Source organism: Anabrus simplex, chromosome 7 (assembly GCF_040414725.1).
Source record: "Anabrus simplex isolate iqAnaSimp1 chromosome 7, ASM4041472v1, whole genome shotgun sequence".
Lineage (NCBI taxonomy): Eukaryota > Metazoa > Arthropoda > Insecta > Orthoptera > Tettigoniidae > Anabrus > Anabrus simplex.
Window position 1 is genome coordinate 163,752,843 of NC_090271.1, and position 13,907 is coordinate 163,766,749.

A 13,907-nucleotide genomic window follows, 5' to 3' on the forward strand; every position below is an offset into this window, starting at 1 on the left:
TCTCATTCCCAGAAACATGAAATACAGTTTTGCATGTTATTTAAATTGTTTAATTCGTAATTTGAAGTACAATGTCATCCCCATTACCAAAATTTAGACTTTTAATTCGAAACTGCCTTTACATTTTAAAACAATAGTATGTTACAGAGTAATTTCAACTCGAAATTTATCTGCGTGATAATAGAACACGTGTTCCGGAACGTGAAGGGGTAGCTTTCCGCACTTACACTCACTTCGGTGGGTCTACAGTGCGGCGGAAAAACAGAATCCGCAAACATTGGCGATGCCAACAGTTGACGAAAAACGTGGCTCATGTGATAAATTCGTAGGCACCGAACAATTTTGTCATTGCCGATGAAACTGCATTACTTTATTTTAATGCGAGCCCAAACGGTCTTAATGGTTTTAAAAGAGAAAATGCCAGCCAGGGAATTGTACACGGGTGGGGGATGGGAGTCATTGTAGATTAGCTGTGTTTTATTTTTCGTCCAAATTACATTTTACCTTTTGGTCCTAGGGTTTTACTATCTTGATTTGTTTATATTTTTTTTATATTTTGTATATGTGATCTATCTCCAGTTATTGGAGTTTCAGATGCATAAATTGCTTCTGGTTTGATGACTGTGTTGTAGTGTTGTAATTTTCCATTTTGTGGTTTCAGATTCTTTTGTTGTATCTGTTTGAGGTGATTTTGTATGCTTTTGGAAGTGTTCCAATTCTTTCTTTCTTTCTTTGCTTGCTGATTATACCTGCTTGTTGAATAATTTTGCCTAGATACTTGAATTTATCTACAAGGGAAATTTCTCCGAATTTGTCAATAAGAGGTTGGTAATTGAATCCTGATTTAATTCCTTCCATATATTGATGAAATTTTCGATGAGTTTAAAGCAACTGTTGAGGAGTATAAAAACAGGTATGTACCTTTGAAGGTGGTGAATGGTAAAGATTCACTATATTATAACAGAGACATAAAGAGATTAAGGAGGAGGTACAGGTTAGAAAGAAATAGAGTTAGGAATGGTGGTATGAGTAAGGAGAGATTGAAGGAACATATTAGGAAATTGCTGAACGTGGATTTGGTGTGGGTTTTTCAAAAGTTAATTGGTCTTTGGTACTTCCGCAGTTAAGTAGGCTTTGAAAATAGTCTGCAGTGAGTTTGCTGCTTTATATGTTTCTAGTGTCCCACCCGAAGCACAGTCTGCCTCCGTAGCATAACGGTTAGTGTTATTAACTGCCGTCCTTGGGGGCCCGGGTTCGATTCCCGGTACTTCCAGAAATTTGAGAATGGCAGGAGGGCTGGTATGTGGTTGAAATGGTCCATGCAGCTCACGTCCATTGGGGGTGTTCCTAAAAAGAGCTGCACCATCTCGGGATGAGGACACGAGCTTACCTTTTTTTTTTTTTTTTTTACATGAAGCACTAGCTAGGGGTTCGATAATTTTGAAATTCTTCTTTTCATTTCTTGTAGTAGTTTCTGGTGTTGTTTTTCTTGAAGTCTTATTCAATTTCTGTCAGTCTGGTTAGCCATACAGTGGAACCTCGATATCTCGAATCACCTCGGGAACTAAATTATATTTTGAGTTACCAAATTTCGAGATATAGAGAATACCGTTTTTGAGCACAATAGTGCATAATTGAATCTTATGTATCTACAGGCTTATATTGAATACAGTATTTAAAATTATACTAACAAACTCGTATTTTACGGCATCACTTTAATTATGACCCTTATTAGTCACTTTTTAGAAGATAGAATACAGTACATACAGCAGTGAAACAAGAAACATACCTCCGTTATCACTTTTGTAAAAAAATCTCTGGTCTCTTTACTGTTAACCTTCTTTCCTCCACATACTTTTCAACAATATTTAGGGCTGTGAGAAACACTGTTATTTGCATTTAACTGACTCTGTATGTTTGAAACCATGTAGCCAAGATTCTGCTTTTGTACATGACCAGTAATGAATTTACAATACCAATATAGTTGGTCCATGATTGGACATTATAACATTTCCAGCTAACTCATTCCTGGTTGCCAGCGTTTTGCCCCAGTGTACTAAGTTGGGCTCATCAGTTGGTAAATAGCACACCTACCAAGACGCATGGCTAGTGCATACTGTGGAGGCCACTGCGTTGGCTACATACAGCCACCTGCAGTGCCAATGCACTATGAGAGACTTTGTCTCATTTTCAAAAAATGATGCCTGCCTGGCCATCAGATGATTCACTGTGGGAATCAACATCTTTATCAAATGATTTACACCCAAAAAGCAATGAGGCTTGGCCGATTATCCGATCACTAGAAGTTTGTTTCTCGGTTCCCATCATATTATCTCCCAGCATCACTGTAACCCTTTCCTCACAAACTACAAATTCTCTATGGCATAGTCAGTTGTTGTTGTTGTTGTTGTTGTTGATGTTGATGTTGTTGTTGTTGTTGTTGTTGTTGTTTGCGTCATCAGTCCATAGAGTGGTTTGATGCAGCCCTCAATTCCACCCTATCCTGTGCTAACCTTTTCATTTTTACATAACTATTGCATACTACATCTGCTCTAATCTGCTTGTCATATTCATACCTTGGTCTACCCCTACTGTTCTTACCACCTACACTTCCTTCAAAAACCAACTGAACAAGTCCTGGGTGTCTTAAGATGTGTCCTATCATTCTCTCTCTTCTTCTCGTCAAATTTAGCCAAATCGATCTCCTCTCACCAATTCGATTCCATATCTCTTCATTCGTGATTCGATCTATCCATCTCACCTTCAGCATTATTCTGTAACACCACATTTCAAAAGCTTCTATTCTCTTTCTTTCTGAGCTAGTTATCGTCCATGTTTCACTTTCATACAATGCCATGCTCCACACAAAAGTCTTCAAAAACATCTTTCTAATTTCGATATCAATGTTTGAAGTGAGCAAATTTCTTTTCTTAAGAAAGCTCTTCCTTGCTTGTGCTAGTCTGCATTTTATGTCCTCCTTACTTCTGCCATCGTTAGTTATTTTATTACCCAAGTAACAATATTCATCTACTTCCTTTAAGACTTCATTTCCTAATCTAATATTTCCTACATCACCTGCCTTCGTTCGACTGCACTCCATTACTTTTGTTTTGGACTTATTTATTTTCATCTTGTACTCCTTACCCAAGACTTCATCCATACCATTCAGCAACTTCTCAAGATCTTCTGCAGTCTCAGAAAAAATAACAATATCATCGGCAAATCTCAAGGTTTTGATTTCCTCTCCTTGGACTGTGATTCCCTTTCCAAATTTCTCTTTGATTTCCTTTACTGTCTGTTCTATGTAAACATTGAAAAGGAGAGGGGACAAACTGCAATCTTGCCTCACTCCTTTCTGGATTGCTGCTTCTTTTTTCAAAGCCCTCGATTCTTATCACTGCAGACTAATTTTTATATAGATTGTAGATAATTCTTCGTTCTCGGTATCTGATACCTATCATCTTCAGATTCATAAATAGCTTGGTCCAATCAACATTATCAAATGCCTTTTCTAGATCTACGAATGCCATGTACGTGGGCGTGTCCTTCTTGATTCGATCCTCTAAGATCAGACGTAAAGTCAGGATTGCTTCACGTGTTCCTACATTTCTTCGGAAGCCAAATTGATCTTCTCCCAACTCAGCTTCAACTTGTTTTTCCATTCTTCTGTAAATAATACGTGTTAAAATTTTGCAGGCATGAGATACTAAACTAATGGTACGGTAGTTTTCACACCTGTCAGCACCAGCTTTCTTGGGAATAGGTATAACAACATTCTTCCGAAAATCGGATGGGACTTTTCCTGTCTCATACATCTTGCACACTAAATGAAATAACCTTGCCATGCTGGTTTCTCCTAAGCCAGTCAGTAATTCAGAGGGAATGTCATCAATTCCAGGTGCCTTGTTCCTATTGAGGTCACTCACAGCTCTGTCAAACTCTGACCTCAAAATTGGGTCTCCCATTTCAACAGAATCAACAGCCTCTTCATGTTCCAGAACCAAATTATCTACATCTTTACCTTGATACAACTGTTGGATATGCTCCTGCCATCTTTCTGCTTTGTCTTCATTCCCTAGAAGTGGCTTTCCATCTGAGCTCTTAATATTCATACACCTAGATTTCCTTTCTCTAAAGGTTTCCTTGATTTTCCTGTATGCAGCATCTACCTTTCCCAGAACCATACAGTCTTCGACATCCTTGCACTTCTCCTTCAGCCATTCTTCCTTAGCTACCTTGCACTTTCTATCCACTTAATTCTTTCATCGCCTGTATTCTTTTCTGCCCTCTTCATTTCTAGTATTCTTGTATTTTCGTCATTCATCAATCAGGTCAAGTATCTCCTGAGTTATCCACTGATTCTTAGTTGATCTTTTCTTCCTTCCTAACATTTCTTCAGCAGCCCTACTGACTTCATTTTTCATGACTCTCCACTCTTCCTCTATAGTGTTTCCTTCAGCCTTTTCATTTAGCCCTTGTGCAACATGTTCCTTGAAACAATCCCTCACACTCTTTTCTTTCAACTTGTCTAGATCCCATCTTTTTGCATTCTTTCCTTTCTTCAATTTCTTCAACTTCAGATGGCATTTCATGACCAACAAGTTGTGGTCAGAGTTCACGTCTGCTCCTGGAAAAGTTTTGCAATCCAATACCTGGTTTCTGAATCTCTGCCTAATCATAATGAAGTCTATTTGATACCTTCCAGTGTCTCCAGGTCTCGTCCACGTATACAGCCGTCGTTTGTGGTGTTTGAACCAAGTATTGGGAAGGACTAAATTATGATCAGTGCAGAATTCAACCAGCCGACTTCCTCTTTCGTTCCTTTGTCCCAATCCAAATTCTCCTACTGTACTACCTTCTCTTCCTTGGCCTACCACTGCATTCCAGTCTCGCATCACAATTAGATTCTCGTCACCTTTTTCATATTGTATTAAATCTTCTATCTCCTCGTATATTCTTTCGATTTCTTCATCATCCGCTGAACTAGTAGGCATATAGACCTGCACTATTGTGGTGGGCATTGGTTTGGTGTCTATCTTGACGACAATAATTCTTTCACTATGCTGGTCATAGTAGCTTACCCGCTGCCCTATTTTCTTATTTATTATTAAACCAACTCCTGCATTTCCCCTGTTTGATTTTGTGTTGATAATTCGGTAGTCGCCTGACCAAAAATCTTGTTCTTCCTGCCAACGTACTTCACTTATACCAACTGCATCTAACTTTAGCCTATCCATCTCCCTTTTCAGATTCTCTAACCTACCACAATGATTCAAACTTCTAACATTCCACGCTCCGACTCGCAGAATGTCAGTATCCATCTTCCTGATGATCGCCCCCTCTCGTGTAGTCCCCACCCGGAGATCTGAATGGGGGACTAGTTTAACTCCAGAATATTTTACCCGGGAGGAAGCCATCATCAGTACATCATTCATACAGAGAGAGCTGCACATCGTCGGGAGTTAGTTACGGTTGTAGTTTCCCGTTGCTTTCAGCCGTGTAGCAGTATCAACACAGCTAAGCCATGTTGAGTATTATTACAAGGCCGTATCAGTCAATCATCTAGACTGCTGCCCTTGCAACTACCGAAAAGCTGGTACCCCCCTTTCGATATTGTACAAAATTCGAGTTACAGAGTATTTTTTGCTTCAAGGGTGGAAACGTTTGCTTCGAGAAGTTGGAAAATTCGTGTAACCAAATTTAGAGTAATAAAGAAATAATTACACGGTGAAGAATAGGACAAACGTGCGGGAAATTGAAGTTACTTCGAGATGCTGAAAATTTGAGTAATGGAGGTTCGAGATATCGAGGTTCGACTCTATTTGCGTTTTTCTTCTCTGATGAATTTTGACGTTAGCTTTTTTAATTTTGAGGAATTTCTGTCATTTGATTTATGATAGTTCCATTGTTACCATGTTTCAAGTCTTCAGTCTATCGCTTCGTCACAGCATTTTCCTGGGTGGCGTGCCAATGTTTGGCGATGCCTGACCTATTGTATACTTGAGTCTGAGGGGATTTGTGAGAGTAAGTTTGCAAGTAAAGTATCTGAATTTAGTTTGAGGACTTCTGGATCAACTCTTGGCATTCTCACTTTGGATCTGTTTCGTTGAAACTTTACGTTAACTAACGATAAATGGTTATCCAAATCTATAATTCCTGTTTTAACTTTAACCTCTTAACATGAAAGCCCGAGTATACTCGGGGTTTTATATATTTATATAAAACAAAATCCCGAGTATACTCGGGAATGTCGCTCATTGATTGGTACCGAATTTAAAAGACCGAATATACTCGTTTCTTGTTGTTTCTCAATATTTCCGCCAGATGTTTATGAAATTATTACTTTAGAATCCTATTTTTGCCAACAGATATCTCTGACTCAACCGTAGTGGATGTCGGTGACTCAGGCAGTTCGTTTTCGTGGCTTTCCCGTATTTGTTGCTATCTAAGTGTACTTCGTCTTTTAGGTGAAAATGGAGAGTGAAGAAGAGTTTGACTTTGAGTTTAGTGAGTCTGATAGTTCTGAAGAAGTTTTTGAGGACAGTTCAGAAGAAGAAAGTGGTAGTTCTAGTTCATCTGATTGTGATATTGCAAGTGCCAGACAGTGGTGTGAAATTGATACTTCCGGAACAATACCACCTGCCCCACCACCACCAAGGCTAATCCTGAAATACATTTCCAGCCGTGTTGTGAGGATGTTATGCACTATATTAGTCAGTTCATTGACGATGATTTTATGGATATTTTGGTGACCGAGACTAACAGATATGCAAGACAGACTAATGTTCCGGAATGGAAGGACACAACAATTGATGAAATGTATATTTTTATCGCGCTGACAATACTGCAAAGCATTGTAAAGAAACCTACATATCAAATGTATTGATCCAAGGCACCTATATTAGCTACACCCATATTTCGTCAACTTCTTCCTTTTCGAAGATTTCTTAACTTGAAGAGGTACCTACATTTTTCGGACAATAGTACATGTGTTGCAGAAAATCATCCACAACCTAAACTAAACAAAATATGGCCTATCCTGAATCACATGTCTATTAAATTTGGAACTGTGTGTACCCCGGAAAGGGATGTGACAATTGACAAAAGCTTGCTGCTGTATAAAGGACAATTGGGCTGGGTCCAATATCTGCCTCTCAAGAGAGCCAGATTCGGTATCAAAACATTCATGCTGTGTGAGTCAGCTACAGGTTATGTTTGGTCCCTGATCATATACACGGGCAAGGGCTCTAAATTTGATGATGACTACAAACATCTTCCTATGTCATCACAATTTGTTATGACACTGATGAAACCCCTGCTGAATAAGGGGTACTGTCTAACTGTGGATAACTATTACAGTTCTCCCCAACTGGCCGACATTCTCATTACCATATAATGTCCAATAACGGACCATTATATTGGTATCATTCTCATAACCAATCGTACAGATATGTTAGGCACTGTGCGCCCCAATAGAGCAGATATGCCTCCAAATTTCCGGAGCACGAAACTCAAGAAGGGCGAGATTGCAGCATTCCAGCGAGGTAAACTGACTGCAATAAAATGGAAAAACAAGAGAGATGTCTGCCTCCTATCTACCATCCATAATGCAGAAATGGAAAGACGCGGAGGACAGAAAAAGGAAGTTGTGAAACCTAAGTCTGTGTTCGCGTATAGCGAAACAATGGGGGGTGTTGTTAAAGTAGATCAACACACTGCTACTAACCCCCTCCCACGGAAGAGAGGAAAAAAGCTTTATAAGAAGATATTTTTTCACCTCTTGGAACTAGCAGTATGGAATGCTTTTGTCCTCTTCAAAAGCATGGAGGAAGGACGAATGCTCTTGACTTTCGTGTGGCTGTCGTTGAGAAAATGATTGCACATCATCATAGAGAGGAATTTTCTCCGAAAGCAGCAGGTCGTCCTTCAACAAAAGCAACCCCAATGCAACTTATTGGCCGCCATTTTCCTTCGGTGATTCCTCCGACGGATAAGAAGCAAAACCCAACAAGGATGTGCAGGATGTGTAGCAGTGTGCGCGATGCTAGAGGGAAGAAGGCACGGAGGGAATCCAGGTACATGTGTAAGGAGTGCGATGTAGCATTGTGTATTGATCCTTGTTTTAGGGCATTTCACACAGCCACAAACATTTGAACAGTATTGAGTGCCATGTTGTATTACTTGCCACCTGTTTAGTGCTGTGTTATTTATTTTAGAACCCGTAAAAAGTATCACGAGTATACTCGGGATTTTAAAACAGGAACTTTTCGGTGGCTTATATTTCATTGTTAAGTTTGAAAAATGTATTTTCATTGTTACCACTGTCATTAGTTTTCAATAAATAGCTCATTTTAACAATTAAAAAATTAGGTAAAAAATGATCACAATTTTGTAAATAATTGGTATGTTAAGAGGTTAACTTTCATGATTTATTTGTGGTTCTGTCTAGTGAGTGCTTGAAGATCAATTCGAAATTTTCCTTTGTATTGATTTGAGGTTTCGCAGATTCTTTCTTTGTGGGGGAGTGCCAGAATGTTTGTTGACACAAATTTTGGTTTGAAGATTTGGCAAAATTGTTTTAATCTTTCTCCATTTTTGTTTGTTGTTTTTAATGATAAAATTCCATATACAGTTTTATGATCTGTTATTGTTTTGCTGTATTCTACTATTAATGCAACTCTGAAAACCACTGAGAGAGTAGAGATCATTTAGAATTTGAGGTTTAGGTAAGAAAGTACGGTGTAATATTGTTTTCTTCGATTTTTACGTTTGATTTTTTTTCTGGACCCTTCGGGTTCATAACACCAAGTTCTTGTGTACTTCTGCATCTTCGGTTTCATATTGTACTTTTTCTAGAAATTCTTCTATATTCTCCTTGTAACCTTGAATTATCTTAACAACAGTTCAAATAAATTTAAACAAGGAAAATTAACTCAATTTAGACAAGTTAAAATTGACAGATTAAAACAAAATCAAACAACAAGAAAGTGGATGTGGAAGGGCCCTACGAGGAGTAGGTCATAATCATTTATAGACTGAGGGTGCAAGTAAAAGGTAATTATTTTGTAACCGTATTCCGGACAATTACGCTTACACATAATAATAATAATAATAATAATAATAATAATAATAATAATAATAATAATAATAATAATAATAGTAATAATAATAATAGTAATAATAATAATAGTAATAATAATAATAAAGTAATACCAGTAGTAAATAATATAATACTTAATAATATGAATAAGGAGATAGAAAAATGACACAGTGGCGGTGAATTCACATCAAAACATGGAAACGTGATGATATGCAAACATACATCAAATACTAGGGAACACTTACAGGCCTAAAAATGACAACTAAGACAGGAGAGGGGAAGGTGCTTGGGACCCTACGAGGTCTATGGGAACGTATGTCGTTATGGGGGAGAAAAGACTTACAAGAAACACCCTCTAGCTCAACTATATTAAAAATAACAAACCAAAAATTACAAAAACAAAGTTAAATCACGAAGCAGCTGATACTTAACGCTTTTGATAAACTGATACCATTATGAATCCAAAAACACAAATAAATGGATTGTTGAATTTTAAAAAAAGTTGAAAGACTTGGAATTATAAACAGCGGGAATCTAGGGCAATCACGGACACGTTAAATTTAAAACTTTAAAAATGACATTAAGCAAGGAAATACCGAAAAACCAAATTAATAAATTACATTAAACAAAACCAGAAAACATTGAAATAACATTGAAATAACACTTACCGTGGAAAGGCAGGAACTCCCAAGGGAAGCCCTCGAGCTTGCGCTTGCTAGAGCGGTCGGATGTAAATGACGCCAAGCACACACATGAAAATTCTGAAGCCAGCAGAAGACCGGAAATGGCCTGATCACAACCAACCAATAAGGTCAAACTTACCCTAGATTCCCGGTCGTTTTCGCCAATAGGAAATGGTTATTTTAGCAAATGGAATTGCATGACCATATATGGTCATGTTAAGATAGTTAGCAATTATACAAGTTCTGGAACATTACAATTACAACACCAAAAATTTCATCATTGGAAACCACACGTGTCGTACAGGGTGTCTCAATTTAAATAACCTTTTACATTTTTAAATCACATTACAAACATCAAATCAACCTTTGGACAAGTTACACCCTTGCTGACATTAATTTAAATTATCAACCACATAAATTTACAGAGTCCAGAGTTCTTATTTCTTCAATTCTCAAAATATTACAAACAAAAATAAAACTTTTACATTTCCAAACTCTTACTTCTTGCAACACACAACATCCAGTTCCAGTTCTCCGAGCCACCACATATTACACATTTATTAACCTAAAATATAAACTCCAACTTTAATCCTCTTAGTGCCACGCCTATTTACAATGAGTATGGTAAGAATGCCACCCACTTTACGACCACATTGCAAGGTTGATTAAAGAAAAGCGTGACTGCGCTCCTGGCAATTTTGGTGAGAGTCAGGAAGAGCACAATCACTCTCCTCGGCACTCTAAGGGTTCAGTAAAAGACAATTAATGTTACACAAACCTGGAAATGGGAAAATCAACTGGAAAATAACATAACCTAGAATTATTAAAGATCAAAAGATTAAACAGTTTAAAAAATCAAATTCTTTATCGGTTCCACTACCCAGAGTGGATCTACATAAAAACATGTGCTCAGTTCACTTAACCTGAAAGTGCTCATGGAAGATTTTTCTTCCGTTAAATAGTGGGCTATTCCTATTCCAACTACTACCGAAGTATGAAATAAAATCACAGAAATATGTTAAAATTGTAGACTTGAACGAAACAGAATTGAAATGTGAACGGTAATGCTTCGCGAATGAAAATCTTTAATGTGAAAGTACACATTACATTAAGCAGATATACATGAGGTCAAGTTAGATGGATAGTTATATTGAATGTTAACAAAAAGCTAGAAACGACTTGCCTCCAAACAAAAGTGAAGATGGCAGTATTTGAGAAATTACCCCATAATTATTATCTTTACCAAATTAGGTTAATGGAAACTCAGAGAGTAAACTCTTGCATATTAGAAAACAAGTTATATTAAATTAAAAAGATGTTACAACCAAAAATTAGCAAGTTCTAAAGTGCTTACCCTCAAGGAGAATTGGAACTCCCCATGTGAGTGGAGCTCACTGCCCACATGTTCAACCACTAGGATGGTTCACAAGAAAAGACAGCACATTTCCCCACGCTCCCACCAAGGAGTGTGCGATTGTGTGGTAAAATAGGAAATTGGCAAGCATAAAATGTGACCAATAGGAATGCAGTGTTTACCTTCCAATGTTCCTTTAACCAGTCAAATCCTACCTACTCAAAACTACTGTTAATTTCCAGAATTGGGAGGTATGAACTGAGGGTTCAAATAAAAGGTAATTATTGTAATTTGTTAACCTAAAATATAAACTTCGATATTGGCAATCGGATACAAAAGCGCATAGGACATCATTGATCACATTTTTCCTAAACCTTTAAAAAAGCTACAAGAAAATACAATAATTCAGTGATGGAGAATATTCATACTTGTAAACAGAAATAAGTAAGGAAAAGGAGCAAACAAGTCTCAAATAAAGTCACATATAGAGAGATATGAAAGGAACACATATTAGGATAATAAATACAATGAGAAGGCAGTGTGGTAAGAGAGGCCAATAGAAACAGGAGACAAGGACAAACATGAAAACATACAAGGACTAAGGCATTCTCGACAATCTTCATACACTGCCATTGGCAGATAGATCGGCACTCTCTTCATCAATCTTAGTTCTTGCACATCCATTTCTTCTCAGCCCCTGAGCCTTCCATTCTGTCAGCTTGAGTTGATATCCTTTTCTCTTTTTTCTTGTCCTAGTCTTTTACCACGTATTGTTTTCTCTCTCTTACCTTTTCCAATATGTATCTTCATATCTTACACTTCCTGCATCAAGACTGAAGATTTCTCAAGATGACCTCCTGATGAAGCCGGGAAGTAGAAATGAACTTGTGGGGCTAAGAAGAACTGGACATAAAAGAAGGGATTGGTGTGGAGCCAGCCTGTCTATTTGAAGATGGCAGATTGTCCTTGTCTCCTGTTTCTGTTGCCTTCTCTTTTCACACATACCAGTTCCTATTATATCATGTGTTCCTATTATGTGTGAATAGGCAGCAGTAGTACAGAGAATTGGCAGAAATATAAAGAAGCCAAAAAGGTATAAAAGAAAATAGTACAGGAAGAGAAACAGAAGAGCTGGGAAATTTTCACAGGAACTTTACAGGAGGATATAAAGGGAAGTAAAAAGATTCTGTGTGGTTTGGTGAAGAATAGTTTACAAAGTAGGGAAGATACAAAATTTGTAAAAACTGAAACAGGGCAGATATTAACACAAAGAGATGACATACTAAAAAGATGGGAAGAATAACTCTCAGAATTGCTAAATAATAAATACAGTGAACTGGTAGATGAGAAGGAGCAAGAATGATGTTAGGAATAGAGGAAGCCATACAAAAGATGAAGAGCGATAAAGCAGCAGTAGTGGATGAGGTAACTATGGAAATGATAAAAGCAGCAGGACCAATAGGGCTACAGTGGCTGTATAGATTATTTAGAATAATCTGGAGGAAGAAAGAGATCCCAGAAGAGTGGGGACAGGGTTTAATTATCCCAATATTTAGGTGATAAAAAGGAATGTAATAACTACAGAGAGATCACCCGTAGTCCTCATGTTGCTAAGATATTTGAGAGAGTATTGGAAGGAAGACTGAGGAGGAAGCTAGAAGGAGAAATGGAAGAAGAACAGTATGGTTTTGGGAAAGACAGATCAACGTTTGACCTGATCTTTACATTAAGACATATGATGGAGAAAAGATGGGAGTTTGGAAAAAGACATAGTGATGACATTTATTGACATTGAGAAAGCTTATGACAGTGTGCCTAGACAGTCGGTATGGGGCACATTAAGGAAAAAACAAGTTAACAGAATGGAAGTGCAAATCATAAAATCTGTGTACAAAAATTTTGTTAATAGTGTGAAGACTAGTATAGGAAAAACAAAATGGTTTAAAGTTGAAACTGGTCTCCGACAGGGAAGTGTACTAACCCCCATACTATTCATCATAGTCCTGGATGAAATTCATAAGAACATTAAACAGAATTGGGAAGACAGGCAACAAAAGCCATGTTGTTTGCAGATGATGTAGTGATATGGGGTGAGGGTGATACGGAAGTGTGCAAACACAAGTAGATGTATGGAATCAAGAGATAGAAAAATTTGGCATGAAAGTAAGCACAGGAAAAGTAAAACAATAGTGATGACAAGGGGAAGGAAGGAAGGAAGGCAGAGGAAAGATAACACTGAATAGTAAAATTCTGGAAGTGGTTAAAAGTTTCAAGTACTTGGGAAGTGTGATCACAGAAGATAGAAAGATAACCAAGGAAATTGGGACAAGAATACAACAAGCAAACAGCTTCTACCTGAGTGTAAGGAGTATTTTGTGGAACCAAGACATCCTGAAGAAATGTAAGAAAGTATTATATTCAGCCTATTATGAATCCATACTAACCTCTGCAGCTGGATTGTGGACTACAACAGCACAAGAGAGTAGAATACAGGCAGTGGAGATGAAATTCCTAACACAAGTATCGAGGGCAAGACCAGAAAGGATAGAATTAGAAATGAAGAGATAAGGAAAAGGACAGGAATCTTGAAACTTCAAGACAGTATAGAAACAACAAAGCTAAAGTGGTATGGGCATATGATGAAAATGGGAGAAGAGAGAGTGCCAAAAAAAGCTTTTTCAGAGAAGTTAACAGGAAAGAGACCACGAGAAAGACTCCAAAAGAGGTGGACAGATTCAGTGTGGGAGTGCATAGAGAAGAGGGGAGGGAA

General features: G+C 37.7%; 1 protein-coding gene across 1 annotated transcript in view; it reads left to right on the top strand.

Annotated features, from left to right (window-relative positions):
- Positions 1–13,907, top strand: part of Vps51 (vacuolar protein sorting 51) — a 186,761-nt gene that overhangs the window by 72,016 nt on the left and 100,838 nt on the right. The window lies entirely within an intron of this gene.